This window comes from Neophocaena asiaeorientalis, unplaced genomic scaffold (genome assembly GCF_003031525.2).
Source record: "Neophocaena asiaeorientalis asiaeorientalis breed wild unplaced genomic scaffold, Neophocaena_asiaeorientalis_V1.1 scaffold124, whole genome shotgun sequence".
NCBI classification, from domain to species: domain Eukaryota; kingdom Metazoa; phylum Chordata; class Mammalia; order Artiodactyla; family Phocoenidae; genus Neophocaena; species Neophocaena asiaeorientalis.
The window spans coordinates 13,161,225-13,177,491 of record NW_020174135.1 but is presented as its reverse complement, the minus strand read 5'-3'; the positions used below and the strand labels follow the sequence as shown (position 1 = coordinate 13,177,491).

At 44.3% G+C, this 16,267-nt stretch overlaps 1 protein-coding gene across 1 annotated transcript in view; it reads right to left on the bottom strand.

The window, feature by feature from the left end:
• Nucleotides 1-15,818, bottom strand: part of RNF152 (ring finger protein 152) — a 70,190-nt gene extending 54,372 nt beyond the window's left edge. The window contains exon 1 of the mRNA XM_024754926.1: nucleotides 15,699-15,818. The gene's annotated coding sequence lies outside the window, so the exon portion shown is untranslated. The remainder of the gene's footprint in view (nucleotides 1-15,698) is intronic.
• Between the last annotated feature and the right edge of the window lie 449 nt (nucleotides 15,819-16,267).

The window sequence follows — 16,267 nt, the reverse complement described above, 5'->3', positions numbered from 1 at the left end:
TATTTTCCTAATCTATCTTAATAAGCATAGTTTCATTCTGTTTACTCACAACCATTTTTCATACATTACTAAATGAATTTTGTCTGATTAAGTTGATTTTAGAAACATAAAAACTAATTTCAGGTTTCTACTTCTGTTTTTACCCATTTGGACTCTGAGTATATTTTGGTTCCCGAAAACCTAACCCAACATCTTACCTTAAAACCAAAGGCAAAACTACATGGCAATGTGCCCCGACACTACCTCCTTGCAGCCACCGCTCAACACCACATTAAGAAAAGAATCAATCAAGATAGTCAATATGTCTTTTGAATAGTAGACAAATATAAACAAAGTCAAAGGTGGTAACTAACATGACACTTCTGATTACAGATACAAGATTTAGCTGTCAAGATGCAGTGGCCCCAACAAGGAAAGGAGACTTTCTGATGCTACAGCCCTTAATCAACCAGTACCACCAAGATACCACATCCAAAAAACAGTGTGGGAAATACAAAAAAGCATTAGATCTCTGCAGTCCTCAAGGAGATTAAAAACTAGTTAGAGATGTAACAGTTCACACTAACATTTACTGGTGAAAAAAGTAATAAGCTAGGTCCCTGCAGTGCAAAGATGAATAGGTGGGCTCAGCCCTCAGCCCTGATCTGCCCTTGGTCAGCAGCTGGCTGTCCCCAGGACCTACATTAAGGTCTGCGAGACAGAGGAGGCAGCAAAGGCCCCTTTCAGCTGCGATTATCAGGGATTCAGTGATGGGATCTGAGCAGGGAATTAAAGAAAGAGTTATGATTTGAATAGAAGGGCAGAGGAAGAGGGAGCAGGCTGGCCGGTCCCGAGCACATCTAGGGGCTGGTGAGTGAACCGGCTTAGATGAGGAGAGGGTCTTCCAACCAGGTTCCCAATACTCCAGGCAGGGTCCCATAGGGAGCACTTCTCATGCATGGTCCATAAAGCATTTCAAATCTAGAAGAAATCATAACCAATTTAGGAGCAATAAATAGAAATCAAGCTACACGATAATGTGAAGTCACATACCACTTTTAGTTTTCGATACATGCAAGTCTCCTCTGCTCCAGATAATTTTTTTCTTTGTTCCTACCATTCTTTTTACCTATGTCCTTTCACAGCCAGCCCTCGAGAGGTTCTCTCTGGGTAACACGGTTCAAAACTCAGACTCATAATGACCACCTGGATGTGCATTACTCTCGAAAGAACAGCTCTGACCTCGCTACTAAATACATTTCCAAAGTGAACTCTTGATTTCTCCCAAATCTGGTCCTTCCTCCACAATTTTATATTTGTTACCACTATTCACCCAGTAGCTCAGATGTGAAAACCTGTTTACTTGTCACCTCTCATTCAATCGGTCTCCAAAATTCTAACTTTGTCTCAGAAACACTATTTGCTTTCATTCACCCTTTCCATTCCTGTGGCCTCCCCTGGAGTCCAAGTCTTCCCCACATCTTCTCTGGACCCCAACTGGCCTCCCCACCTTTGTCCTTTCCTGCCCCGATCCATACCGACTGCTGGCAGGTTAAGCTTCTGAAAGCACAGCTTCACATCCACATCCTTTCCTGCCCCTACACCATCAATGGCTTCCTGCAAAATAAATGCCAAAGTCCCCCTCCCACCCACCATTCTAATCCTTTTCCTACAAGTCCTGCTCACATGCTCCAGGCTTCAGGCAGAAAGCATTTTTTGTTGTCCAGAAGACAAGATCTACCCTCCCTTACCACCTTGCTGCTGCAGAAATGCCACTCCAGATGTCCAGATGACTACCTACCCTTCCAGGGCATTGGCAAATGCTACTTCTTCCATGAAGCCATTCTAAACCCTCTAGCAGGAAGTCATCTTTCCCCCTCTGAACTCCAAGGCCACTTCATCCAACACCACCTGGCACTTGAGTTCCTTGTGTCCATGTGCTCTAATTCCTACAGAGGTAACCTCCTAAAGGAGCATCTCTATATAAAAGTAATCAAACCAACATGCTAAATTAGCACTTTCTTACAAGGAAGCGTGTGTCAAGAGTTATGGAAGACACAAGGCCATCAGCTGACAGCTTAGTAGGGAATTATGCTCAATCCATGCAAAAATAAAGCAATAATATCACGAACTCTTTTTAATCATCATATACAAATGTCTGTTGAAGTCATAAAAATACAGGATATCTCAGACAAAGTGAGTCTCCTTAACAGAATGAAAAATCTGAGGCAGCATACTTCAGTGGCTTATACCATAAACTCTGGAGCCCTTCAGGGCTGGGTTCTAATCCCAGCTCTGGCATTACTTATTTTGTGATCTTGGGCAAATCATTTAGCCTCTCTGTGCCTCAAGTTCTTGTAAATGGAGAAACCAAAATAGAGATATTAGTAGTACCTTCCCCTGAAGACTACTGTGATAATGACGCACTTACTGTATGCAAAACACTTAGAGCCTGGCACATAGTGTCATCCATATTAGCTACTCTTATCCTTATTCTTGTGCAAATGTTTTATCTGGGGATAAAAAAAAAACACACACAGAAGGATCAGATATTTGGTAGTTAAGATGCCAGCAGGATTTTTTCTAGAAAGAGAGACTTTACCATCTTAAAATCCTGAGGCCAGATTTGTTCTATTTGCTGACAGGGAGTCTTTGACAGGTAAGGTAAAATTCACCGGGGGTGGCTCTTTGTACAATGGACTGAACGCTGTGCAAATGGGGCAGGCACCGAGACCACTGACTCAAACACAAAGCTTTCAGCCAACGAAGGGCTCACCCACAATCAGCCATTGTCTCCCACAAACAACCCCTCTGCTGTCATCCAGATGAGTGCCAAATGAAACCGTGTGACTTACGAGCTGCGGACAGTGGCTCTGCGTTGACACAACCACAAATCCAATTAACTGCTGCAAAGGAAATCTTGCACTAGGCATTGAATTTGGTCTGAGAAGCAAGCTTTGGGGTTCAGCTTTCTAAGGGACACTAATCCACATCATTCAGCTGGACTAAGCATATAGGAGTCTGGTTCAAAGCCCATCACATCATATACAGTGATTTATTTGTTAATGGTGTGGGGAACAGCTGTGACTGTAGGGTATCAACATCTGTCATTTTCCCCCCAAAATATGAAAACGCATTAAACATAAATTACCACAGATATCTCAACCTGAACTTGCACTGCAGACTCATATTCATACACAGTGAAACGAGAACCGCTGGGACATTCGATGTTTTATTAACTTTTTACTAAAAGCATTTATAGCTCAGAGCTGCCTGTTATTCACAGGTCAGAATTATTAAAGTGGTGGAACAGCAAATTCACATTTATCATCCTCTTATTTCCTGATAAATTTTAGAAATTAAAAGAATTATAGCGATAAGACTGATGCTACCTACACAAGAACAAACAAATAAACAAACTCTCTCTTTTGCCGTGGTTAGAATGTGTGATTTTACTCACTGCCTGGAATACTGGGCATGGCTGCTTCAGCAAAGTCCCTTCTTTCCAAGCATCAGGGAAGGTTAGGGAAGGTAGACTGACTGCCAAAATACGTACCCCCAAATCTCACTGGCCTAACACATGTGGTTTAATTTTTTCACGTTGCATCTCAATGCAACTTGGTAAGGAAGGCTCTGCTCCACAAGGTCATTCAGGACCAGGGGTCCTTCCACCCTGTGACTCCATCATACCCCAGGGCTTCATAGTTCTCCCCGGCACCCCCCTGCAGCTGGCCAGCAGACCAGAAAGAGAGCAGATATGCAAAAGGACCCCCACTCTTAACTGCCTCTCATTTCCACACACATCCTTTCGTGAGACCCAATCTCATGGCTCCACCTAGATACAGAAAGTAGTCCAATACAGTGGTTGTCAACTGGGGGCAATTTGGACTCTCAAGAGGCAGGTGGCAATGTCTGGAGACATCTCTGATTGTTACAGCTGGGTAACTGGCATCTAGTGGGTAGAGTCCAGGGAAGCTCCTAAACGTCCCCCAGTGCACAGGACAGTCTCCCCACAACAAAAAATTAACCAGCCCCAAATGGCAATATTGCCGAGACTTTGGTAAGCATCTAGCCAGTCTCCACATTCGCACATACGTCGATGCTCAGATCCGCCACCATTTCCCACTACCATACACTCTAATCAATCCCAGCAAATCCACGTATCGATAGTCCGTTCGTTCATCTGCTTGTTCGTTCCTCCATTCATTCATCCAAGCTCCTAAACAAGACAAGGTCTTACAAGTCAAAGACTTCACAGTGGAGCAGGGGAGGCAAGCATATGTAGGATTATCAGACACGGGGGGAAGTGGGATTTAAAAGAACAAATGGAAGGGCAATGAATTCCGGCTGAGAGAGTTGGAGGAGAAGCCATAGGGAAAGTGGAATAGGAAAGACGTCTCGAAGGAAGCATATACTCATGGCTTTCCATCGAAATGTTGTGGGGTTTTTTTTGCAGGGCGGTGGAGAAGAAAAAGGTGGTTCCAGGAAAAGGAAACTGTACAAAGAAAGGAATAACAATATGAAAGGATATGATTTATTCCCTTTTTGTTTAGGGGAAGAAATAGGAACTAGGGGAGGAGGGGTAGTAAAAAGCGCTATTTGGTTCAAACATTTTTTTAGCAGTGTATTCATGAAAGTCTTAAGCTCCCAGCCACACACACTGGCTTTCAGTCAAGTGGCCCTTTGAGAAACAATTCATACCACCAGGCTTCATAGAAACTTGTTAGCACAGGGCAAAGCTCAGGTAATAGCTGGAAATCTCACTGCAAATTTCCCAACAGGACCTGTCACAGTCTTTCAAACCATGCTGCCTCAAAGCCAACATGAAACTGATTCAGGCAGATGGTTGACCAAATGCATCCATCTTTGTTCCCCAAAGACAGGACAGTGCAGAAGTCAGATCTCTTCCTAAATTATGTTACACTGAACCTGTTGGGTTAAAAAAGAAAAGTTTTTGCTTCTTCCGATCTTTAATTCCAGCTGTGAATGTAGCTCCCAGGCTGTGGTTAAGAGCACAGACTGCCCGGGTTCATATCCTGGCTCTGGAATAAATTCACTGTGTGACCTTGAAGAAGTTACCCAAGTTTCCAGGATCTACTGCCTCCCGGATAACGTGCTTAAAGCTCTTAGCACTGAACCTGAAGCATATAATAAACACTATCTCTATCTTTGCACCATAGCCATCTCCTCTGCCCCCCAAAATTGTCTTTCGGTTGTCATAAAATACATTGTGTAATCTGACATAGTTGGGAAGGGAAATATCTGATGAACTTTCATGTTGTTTTGTAGAATATTACTAATAGCGACTTCAGTTTGCTTGGGCCAGATGCTATTAATTACAAACCAATATCCCCATGTAAACAACGGTGGTTCTTCATTTTGAAGCTAAAATTAAAATTTTTAAAATACCATACTCCGACACAATTATTTACCCCCATCATTCTCTTTACTCACGCTTCCTCCCTCAAATTATTGCCTCTCTCTCTAACTCTTATTTTCACTGTGATCAGCTTCGGGAAAACAATGTGTCTAGTTGTTAAGTACTATAGATTATATCGAACGACACTAATCACCTAGCACTAAAAAGCCTCATAAAAGGAAGAAATTTGTTTCTTTACAAGTCGGAATCTTGAAGGAGAAGGTAAAACGAGGGAAGCAGCCTCCAGAACCCGGAGAAGAGTCAGCCTGTTCCGAACTGCTTCCTCCTGTGGTGAGGGGGAGACATCTAGGGTCTCAGGCTAAGTCAAGTCCCATCCACCTTCATGAAAAGTGGAAACAAAATTGCATGGCAATGCCTTTTGCAGTAAGTCAAGAACAAGGAATAAAACAAAAGTCAAGCCAACCAGAAGAACTAGGCTGAATCACGCTTAGGCTTCAAAATTGATTATCACTGCCCTCCTAATTTACAAGGAATTCTAAATTGTCTGGACAGTGTCTCCTTCAATTTCCATTGCAGACTGGACTTGATCCCAAGAGAATGTTATTTTAAGGAGCACATTAAAGAGAGGGTTCGGCATCTGCATGGACAGATTTCAACAAGTAAGGTATAATAATAAGTCTGGAGTGAAGTCTGTCGTGTTCTTTTTAACTTCTTAGTAAAGACATTTTTCCTTGTACGTCAGTGAACTCCTTGTAGGGAAGTATGACCGCCCTGAGACGCAATTCTCAAAAACTTTATTATTTTGAGATAAACTCAAGGCGTATGAACAATAAATTTTTGATAGCTCTGACTCCACTGTTGGGGGAAAAAAAAAAAGTAAACTATGGACTCTGCAAAGAAACACTCTCTTTGAACTAATATTCAGTATTTTGTGTATAGAAATAAAGGCAATTTAGTAAATCAATTCTGTTTACCCGAAAGATTCCCCTTCCGTAGATAAGCTATTTACCTTCTTAGGTGAAGTAAGAACCCATGAAGAAATCTGGCTTGTCAGGAACATAAAAGAATATGATTTCTCAGCGTACATAATGACGACATGGGAATCTGATGCGAAGGGTGATGTAAATGTCTGGCAGTTGCCCTCAGGTGCTCTGTGCACGAGATTTAGAGAACTGGCAACCAGCAAACTAATTACTGTTTCTGGCAACTTGCTGCAGGTCCTACCATCCCTGGATAAACAGTTAACACTTCTCAGGAAGAAACAGAAGATAAAAGATTACCATTTGAACCCTCAGCTAAAGACTAGAAAAATCTGTGGCTTATCTAAGAGCCTTATAGGTTGCCATCCGTGTTAATAACGAAGGTTCAGGAGGAGGAAACGCTGGCAACTGGGAGCCCGGCTCTGGACATCTCCACCCAGCAGTATGGAGCCAGGCCTGGTCCCCTTCCCAGCCCCCACTTGGAATTAACAGACTCATCAGGAAATCCCTCCCACACCTTTGGGAGGAAAGCACTGAGCACTGTGTACACAAGCGCCCCCATCACAGCCCACGCTACCGTCACGTTTACAACACGGGCACGTTCCAGAAACATCCTAGCTGCAACCAAAAGACAAGGCAACCCATCTGCTGGTGTCGTGTGGTTTCACCGAGAAGAAAAAAACACAAGTCGAGAAGGGCCTAAGCTCCTACATAAATACACTTCGGATATCAGCACAACAAGGAATCTGCTCGCAACAAGAGCAGATCTGGGTTTACACACTTTCAAATTAGGTATCAAAGGCCCAGGCTCAAATCCAGCCTGAACTGGAACCCAGCTCTCAAAGCTATTTCTGAAGATTAAATTGATTCCAGCCTTCCTTCAACAAATATTTACTGAATGTCTACTATGTACCAAGTTCCATTCAACAGCCCTACCAGGCATAGCAAATACCACTGTCTAGGGGAAACTTTTTAAAGACTCCATTAACTTTATATTTTGCATTGTACAGTCCAGTTTTTGTGCCTTTATTAAAGAGCTCTCTTCTTTAAAATAATACTAATACTAATAAAGATTCCAACCAAAAAGCAGATTCAAATATAGATTGACAGCTACACAGCCTTCTCCAGTCTTAGCCTGCCCCATTCTCTCCTGCCTCCTGTCTTACGATGGCTGTGTCTCTAATGATGTGACATGTCTACAAAGCCTGCTTCAGGATGAGAACAACAGTCATAGAACAAGGACAGGACCCCTAAGTAGGGTGACCAACTGGTCCCAGGTTTCCTGGGACTGTTCTGGTTTTAAAATGGCAAGTCCCTCAACTCAGGTACCCTCTTAGGCCTGGACAAGCTGAGTCAGTGGGTCACCCTACCCCCAAGAAACCAGACCTCAGCAAAGGGAGGTACATTACTTCACTTGCCTGAGGGAAATGAGGCCCTAGGAGAGAAAGGCACCTGGTGCCCTTTAAGGAAGGCCTGGGTTGCCCATGGGCTGTCCTAGAACCTCACAGCTTCCTCCAGCTTCCTCCTGAGAAGGCCTATCCTTTTAAAATGCCACACCATTTAAGCTTTACAAAGACCTTCCAATGACACAACATACAGAAGAAATCTTCACATAAATGCCGAAGGCTGGAGTTATTTGGATGTGGGTATTTCCTTGGCTAGTTTAAGAGCTCCTTCAGTTTAGACCACAACTATTCATCCCAAGATTTCCAGAATCCAGCACCAAGACTGGTGGATGGTAAATACTACATAAAATGGACGATAATAGTAGCTGCCATTACGCAGGGCTTGTGATGTGAGGACAACACACTAAGCACCTTATAGAAATGATCTCACACTCACAATAACTCAGTGAGGTTGATTGACCTCCATTTTCCAGAGGAAGAAACCAAGGCTCAGTCAGACCTTATTTACTCAAGGTCATTATGACAGAGCTCATGTCTGAACCCAACCCATCTTGCTTCAAAAGTTCCATGCTTTCAACCATTCAATTGAATTAGGTTCAAGTAAGGTGAGCATATATCGTAAGGCATCAAGAACTGAGAGAGGATCCTCTCCACTTTTAGTGTTGCCATTGCAAGAAAAAAAGGCAGAAGCCAAATCAATTATGAGTTAAGCTCGTACATTAAGCTAAGGCAAGGTAGGGACTGTAGTTAGAATTGGGCAGAATTGTGCCTGGCAAACAGTAGGCACTCAATATTTGAATAAATGTAATGAATACAATTGCATACCTAACATGAGGTTTAAGTTATTGATGCTCAGTGTTTCAAAGGCTATTGTACCCACCACCATAGGTGAATAGATGAACTCCTACCTGAAGCTTCTGAAGGGTTAGCATGATGGGGCAGGAATACATGGACAGGTACTTACCCCAGGTAAGGATGGCTGGCACTCTACCTGCATGGTAAGAGATCTACCCTCCTGCTCTCCAACCACTTTCAGTTTCATTTAACCTGAAAGGAAGCAATCTGCAAACCTACAGAGCGACACAACTGCAAAAGAACATCACACCAAATACTTTGTTTTTGAGACATTTATATCTCAGCTCCATTCATTACCCGTCAAACTGAGAACATTATTTTAATGTTAATATATTCCTGGCCATTTTCTCCAAGCAGTTGAACACATTTTCTCTTTCATAATAACACTACCCATAATGATCGAGCATTCCGAGGGCTAAAGAAGACTTTCTATCATGTGAATTATTCCAAAATCGAAAGAAGTGAGGTAAACCAGACGTCCCTCCCAAAGGCATTTACGGCCAGAAGTTAATTAGGAAGGGAGGGGTGGTAGCCATTTGTGGGAAACTGTCACCCACTCATGTCAAACCCAAACAGCACCATCTGCTCCCTGAGTTTGTTGGCTGGCTTGGTGGAGTGCAGAGTTCTGATGCTGCTTACCGTATGTCCCCAAGAGGGTTTTTTTGTTTGCTTTGTTATTGTTTTGGAAGAATCGGCCCACTTCAAGTTGAAAAACAGGCCACCAGTGACAATTCATTTTGTTAGAATGATGACCCTCTATGAGAATGTTCACCTCCCAACCACTGGTATGCACACTGCAGCCTGGCAACTCTAATCTGATTCAACATTTACTCATTATTAATGCAAGTAGAGGAAGCTCTTAAAAATAATTTTCTCTCTTCTTAACTTCAATTCTACAGGCCCAAAGCATATATAATTCCCTTACCACAGTAAGTCAAAATCATTTCTGTGGTATCAATGATCGAGTATGTACGGAGCCCTTAATTTGTACAAACGTGGTAGGGAATACAAAATAAGGTCAAACCTCATCCAGTCTTCATCTTTAAGGAACTTGCAAGAGAACCGAGATCCTGCTGTTTTCATCTCTACATCTACCAGCCTGCAGGCCCCTTGGAAAGAACTGTACGCCTTACCCTCTCCCCCAGCTGAGCAATGACTTGTGATATGTGGCTAGATGACAAAAGAAATCCTGGGACATCTTGTCAACACACCTCCTGTTACATGAACTAGCTTTAGTGGGTTTCTATTCTTTGCAATTAAACAGAAAGAAAAAGACACTTCAATCTTAGGTGATAATACAGGACAATCTATGATAATTGCCCTTTGTAGAATGAATGTTGAGTGAAATGAGAAAGGTAATTTTGACAGAGAACTGTGGAGGCGTCGAGGATTGCTATGAACTAAAATGATGGAGTTAAGTTTTTTTGGAGAGTTAAGAGCTGAGTCACACCTTTAATGATGGGGTAACATGAGACACAGGAGACTGTAGGCCACAGAATATTCCAGGATTAAGAAATAGGGCCATGCAAGCATTTTGGGGGGCTAGTGGGCTAACCATCCCAGGCCATGCAAGCATTTTGGGGGCTAGTGGGCTAACCATCCCAGCTAATGTTGTGTTTTAAAGTCATGCAGAGCAAAAGTCAAAGTTGGACAGGAAGCTGGGGCTGGGAAAGCCAGGAATGAGAGAAATAAGGTTCTCAGCTAAGATGTGGCAGTGGGGATGGAAATCAAGGAAGATGTGGGAACTGTCACTAAAGATGCTCAGTTCACTATTTACAATAGCCAGGACACGGAAACAACCGAAGTGTCCATCGACAGATGAATGGAGAAAGAAGATGTGGCATGTATATACAATGGAATATTACTCAGCCACGAAAAGGAACAAAACTGAGTTATTTGTAGTGAAGTGGATGGACCTGGAGTCTATCATACAGAGTGAAGTAAGTCAGAAAAACAAATACCGCATACTAACACATATATATGGAATCAAAAAAAAATGGTTCTGAACAACCTAGGGGCAGGACAGGAATAAAGACGCAGACATAGAGGATGGACTTGAGGACACGGCGAGGGGGAAGGGTAAGCTGGGATGAAGTGAGAGAGCGGCATGGACATATATACACTACCAAATGTAAAATAGATAGCTAGTGGGAAGCAGCTGCATAGCACAGGGAGATCAGCTGGGTGCTTTGTGACCACCTAGAGGGGTGGGATAGGGAAGGTGGGAGGGAGGGGACATGGGGATATATGTATACATATAGCTGATTCACTTTGTTATACAGCAGAAACTAACGCACCATTGTAAAGCAATTATACCCCAATAAAGATGTTAAAAGAAATAAAAAATTTAAAAAAATAAAGATGATCAGTCAATCTGTTAATAAGTGGAACACCAACGTGAATAATAATGGCCCCTATTTCCACAGTATCTATTTCCACAGTATCTCTCAAAGCTTTTACCAAAATCTCATCAGTTCTTGTAGAACCTCAGTGAGGAGCACATTACATGTGATTATCTGGACTTATTAATGGAAAGTGAGGCAGAAAAGTTACATTTCCTTGACAGGTAGGAGTAAGATGGGGATGGGGGAGCAGAAAGAGAAAACACAAGCACAGAATACTGCGTTCGGAGACTCCATTTCCTCACGACTTCTTCTCCACCAGCAGCACATCTGCATTTGACCAATCCCTTCCCTGGGGAACTCTGCTCCCCCAGGAAGCCTATGTGATGTTCCAATAATAACCTTTACCATGCAGGATGTTGCAATGAGTTTCATCCATGCAGGAATTAATAAATCAAGTGGTGAATAAGGCATCCTTTCCTACTCAGCCCCTTGACTCCCAGCAGCTCACAGGTACCACACCCACCCGCCCCCTCGACACACACACACACACACACACACACACACCTCCACAAGGAATGTGCTCCAAGGCCTGCGCAGACCGGCAGGAAATCCCAGGCCTCAAGAGCTACCCAAAGGAAATGCAAATCACATATACACTACTTGAGGCCTCCCTCCTGAACTCTCACAATGACAGTAAGTCAACTGGAAATAGAAAATCCTTAACCATAAAACAAGTACTTGTTTTATCCTGGAACATACAGCGTAGCTCCCAAAGCCCTGAGGGAAGGATCAGGAAAACCAACATGTTCCTTCCTTCCGGCTTCCGCGACACTGCAACCACGTCATTGCACCCGGCAGTGCCAGGAACCACGTTCCCTCCACACGGGTCTTCTACCTAGATGGCCAACTTCACTATGAAAGTAAAACGGTAGGAACTCAGAGGCCCAACAAAATCTAGGCATGTATTTTGGAGCTTCCCAAAGGTATTTCAAGACCAGTCCCTCCGGGCTTAATTTTCTCCCTCTCTCAGTCTGCGTCTTGCCCTGAATTAGTACCTGGAGGTCTTGGATGGGCTGCATCTGATCTCTCTGCCGGTTTCTCAGCTGCTCATCTCCACCTCAGAACTCCTACGGGTGCAATACTTTGTCACTCAAGGAAAGCTGGACTAGGGGGCAGCCTCTGGACTCTTAGGCCAACACTGAGGTCCTCTGGTCACTGACTCAGGAGCTAGCAGTCAGTTTACCATATCACCTGCCTACGGAGAGCTGTCTGTAAAAACGACTTCAACAAGGTGATTACTGACCCAGAAGCCATACTCTTGTTCAATTCCATACTTATGCTAAAGGTATATATCAAATCCTAGACGTTCTAATCCATGCACGCATTTATCACAACTAAGATTATTTGTGTGACCAGCAGTCTGCACGGCAAAATCTCTCAACGAGCCACCAGCCGCTTAACCCACAGCCCCTCACAACGACTATGCCACAGAACCCAACTATTTTTAGGGAGGGTGCAGAAAGGGAGGCTTTAAAACTTAACACCCTCATAGCCGCCATGGTTGCTGATGAAAGTTTGAATGCCCCAGAACTCTCAGGTGTTCTATTCGCCCTATGACCAGAAAATACCTCTTGTCCAAATTCCTTTTTCTAATATCAAAGCAATAAGAGGATGATCCAGACTACCCCACACATCCCCTGCCCCCTCTAGGTCTTATCTGCCATATTGGATGAGGGAGGCCACATCCTGGGTGACGCTAGGCCCACCGTTGCTCTTTTTCTACCCTTGGCTGCTCAAACTCACGAAGTCTTAGACAAGAGGCAGACAACAAGGGAGAGGAAGTGTGTAAGCAACCCCTCTCTATTATATAATGCTAAGCACAGAACCTCCTAGAACCAGCCTTGGAAACATCTCCTGGCCTATCATGTCAGAACAAAGAACTACTCAAAACAGGCAAAAAGAGAAAATAATTATCATTTTTTATTTGATGACCGGTGTGCGGTCATATTAGCAAATATAATAGTAACATACTAGTAAAGAACCGGTTGGAGTACGACCAGATTCTTTAAGCGACGTATCATTTGTTCATTCAATCCATACTCGTATAACACTCAATGTGCTAAGCTAGACCCCATAGGAACACACTAGGCCACTTCACTTGTGGAAGGTCATTAGTGCTACTCACCTATATCCGGTTTTCCCTTTTTCAGTACAAGAAATATCAGATTGTCGTTAAACGGGGTCATAGGACTAGTCTGGTGAAGCAACATAAGTCACTTCAGGGTCAGATCATGTCATTTTGGAGCAAGATCCTCTGGAGCTTCCTCTCCCATGCTGCAGTGATCTTGTGACCTTGATCTGCAGTGATCTTGTGACCTTGACCACACGTCAAGATCACACCCCCACCAATTTGGGTCGTTGCCTGACTAAGATGAGCAGGGCCCACCTGCTGACTGTGCTGGACACACAGTGTGGGAAAGAAAGAAACCGGGCCACTGAGACCCGGAGGTTATTTGTTATGGCAGAATAACCTAACCTATCTTGCTGATACATCACTGCTTAAAAAAGAGAGATCTGCAAACGTCCCCCTCCCATCTGTTTTCTAATTCAGAATTTATTTCAAAATTCAAGGGCAGCAGGGCCTGAATAATGCCTTGAAATGTAGAGGGTACCAACAGGATAGACAGATCTAAACAACTCTGAGAGAATAAGGAATGAAAACAGAATAACCTCTCGACAATGACGCAATCTACCCATTCATGTGGAATTCAGCTGCGGAGTTTAAAGACTATGAAGAGAAGGTCGCCTTCTCACAACAGGTGCAGACACTGGTGAAGCAGTGAGCACCCTAATGAAAGAGGCGTTCAAGTGGAGGCGGGATGATCATAGGCTGCCTCCTCAGAAGTCCAGTACCCCCTCTTTGCTCCCCTCTCTCTAGCGCCCACTGCACCTAATTAGTCAGGTCTTCAATTCTCCATCCCCCCAGAAGCTCTGGAAGGTGGTTCGCCTTTGTGTCTCCACACTCCGCCCCAGACTGCCCCTTGGCAGCTATCAGAGAGCCCAGTGCCTATCAGGTGCTCCATAAACATCTGCCAAATGAATTCAATGAACATGTAGAAAGGACTCAGCTCTGGCGGAAAAGGTCGGTCTCATCACCTCTAGGGCTCCTCCAACCTAAAACTAAAACACACTACTGCCGACATCTGCGAGTGGGGAGCATCCACCTAAAAGAACAAATTAAACATCAGTACAACACTTGATTAGGATTTATTACTAGACAAAATTGAAAACCACATTGAAAGCTAACCCTGCGCTACGGCTATCTTTGTTCTTGGACATGCATTTACATGTTCAGGCAGCTGTTTTCCCATGTGGAATTTTGTGGGTGAGGTATTTACTTTTTCTATTTAAAGCGCGCGCACACACACACACACACACACACACACACACACACACCCTTTGTTTCTATTGCATTATTACACTCCCTGTTATCCCATCACGTAGCTTCCCCTCTTGCAGGAACACAGCACACACCCTGCATTACTGCTGACATAAAAACCACTTGTCAAAATACCTCTACCTTAGCCGCACTACAAGGCTGATCTTTCCAAAGCACTGGTCTTTGTTTCAGCTGGGACAGGTTGATAACTCATCTACTTTTCCTAGTGATACTTGAATGCTGAGTCGAAGAATAAATGCCAGCATCACTGACGTTTTGTTAAAAGTCACGTTTCCAAACAAAACTACCCTAGAGGGGAATGACAAATCTTTCAAGTTTTTAAATTTTATTTTTTAAGGGATTCAGGGGAAAAAATGGTGAAGGGAGAATCCGCCCCGGATACCATGCTGTTCCTATAGTGCAAGAGACAGCACACTGGCCTCTGGTCCTCAGCCATCCCTTCTTCCTGCAAAATAAAACTTGAGTCTATGTCCATACACATCCTTCCTCCCTGCTTCTCATGCAGGACACCATGACTCTGCGCTCTAGGAGACAACACCAACACCAGGTGTCCTGATCCGTCTGAAGGGTAGGCTTTCACTGAGCTTTATCAAGATAACCCCAAACCTGGTTAGGTTGCCATCAAAACAGAACTATCCTTGGAATGAAAAGAATAATAGGCCAGAGTTTTTGGAAAAGAACCAACACCTAAAGATAAAATGCAGACCGAGGGCCTAATGGTTCATGGCTATATAAATGGAAGCTTAACTGAAGCTCCATTTTCTGCTCCCCCAACTGTCCTCCCTCCCACCTCCCAGTAACTCACTTCTGCACGTCCCTCTCGATATTGCGAACACTATTACAATAAAGGGTGGGGCGGGGGGAAGACAGTGTTTCGTAAGAAGGTGAACAATTAGGACATTTGACCAATACCTTTTCAACAAATGATATCCCACCTACAGACTGAAGCCAAAATGTATTACTACAGATAAGAAAGCAGACACATATCCAAACCCCACATTCAGATACAACTGCCTATGTGTGGATTATATCAAAATTCCCCTCAAAGGGAACCAGGTGGAATTTATACAACCCCAGACGCAGCCTGCCCTCAATGACTTCTTCAAAAGGAAGGTTTCAAGTCTATTGCAATTTCTTTCTTTGAATCAGGAGTTTCAGCAGCCCCTTCTGCTCCGCACAGATAGGAATGGATGGTGTGAGGCAGAAACCACCCAAATAGCCCCCCCTGCAAACGCCCGTTGACCTAAATGACCCAGAGACACCCAGGAGGCTACCCAGATTAGCGGTGGTTACCTGAATCTGTCACCGAGTCCCTTTCACCCCCTTCTGCGTGATGACATCAAGTGGAAATGGTACGCGTTTGGGAGGCAAGAGGCTGACAAGCAGGAAGCACAACTGAGCCTGAGCTTTGTTCAGCCTGCAGTGAAATACATGCAGTAAGGGTTAGATAGGCGCAGCGGAGAAACCCAAACAACCTCCCGGGCAGAGCAGCGGTGGTGGCGTGGGTGCACTGGGGGGAGGTGGAGGAAGGCGGCGGAGGTGTGGCGGGCTGGCGGGCCGCCGAGGGGCGTAACGCTTCCTAATCGTCTCCGCGGGACAAACAACGACCTCTCCGGACTCCTCTGCAGTCTCCCACGCCCCTAAGTTATCCTCTGGTTGTAGAGCCTCCACTGGCAACGGTAATCCCTCAGAAAGAAAGAAAAACGAGAAGGCATAGCATAGCACCGTGGACCACAAGCAAAATATACCAGGTAAACCCGGTTATGTGGGAACGCGGGGCGCCCAGTCACGCGCCCAAAGAGACACACCAGCGCTGCGTTCGCGAGCATCCTTCTTTCCGTCGCCCCTGTCCGCCACCTCAT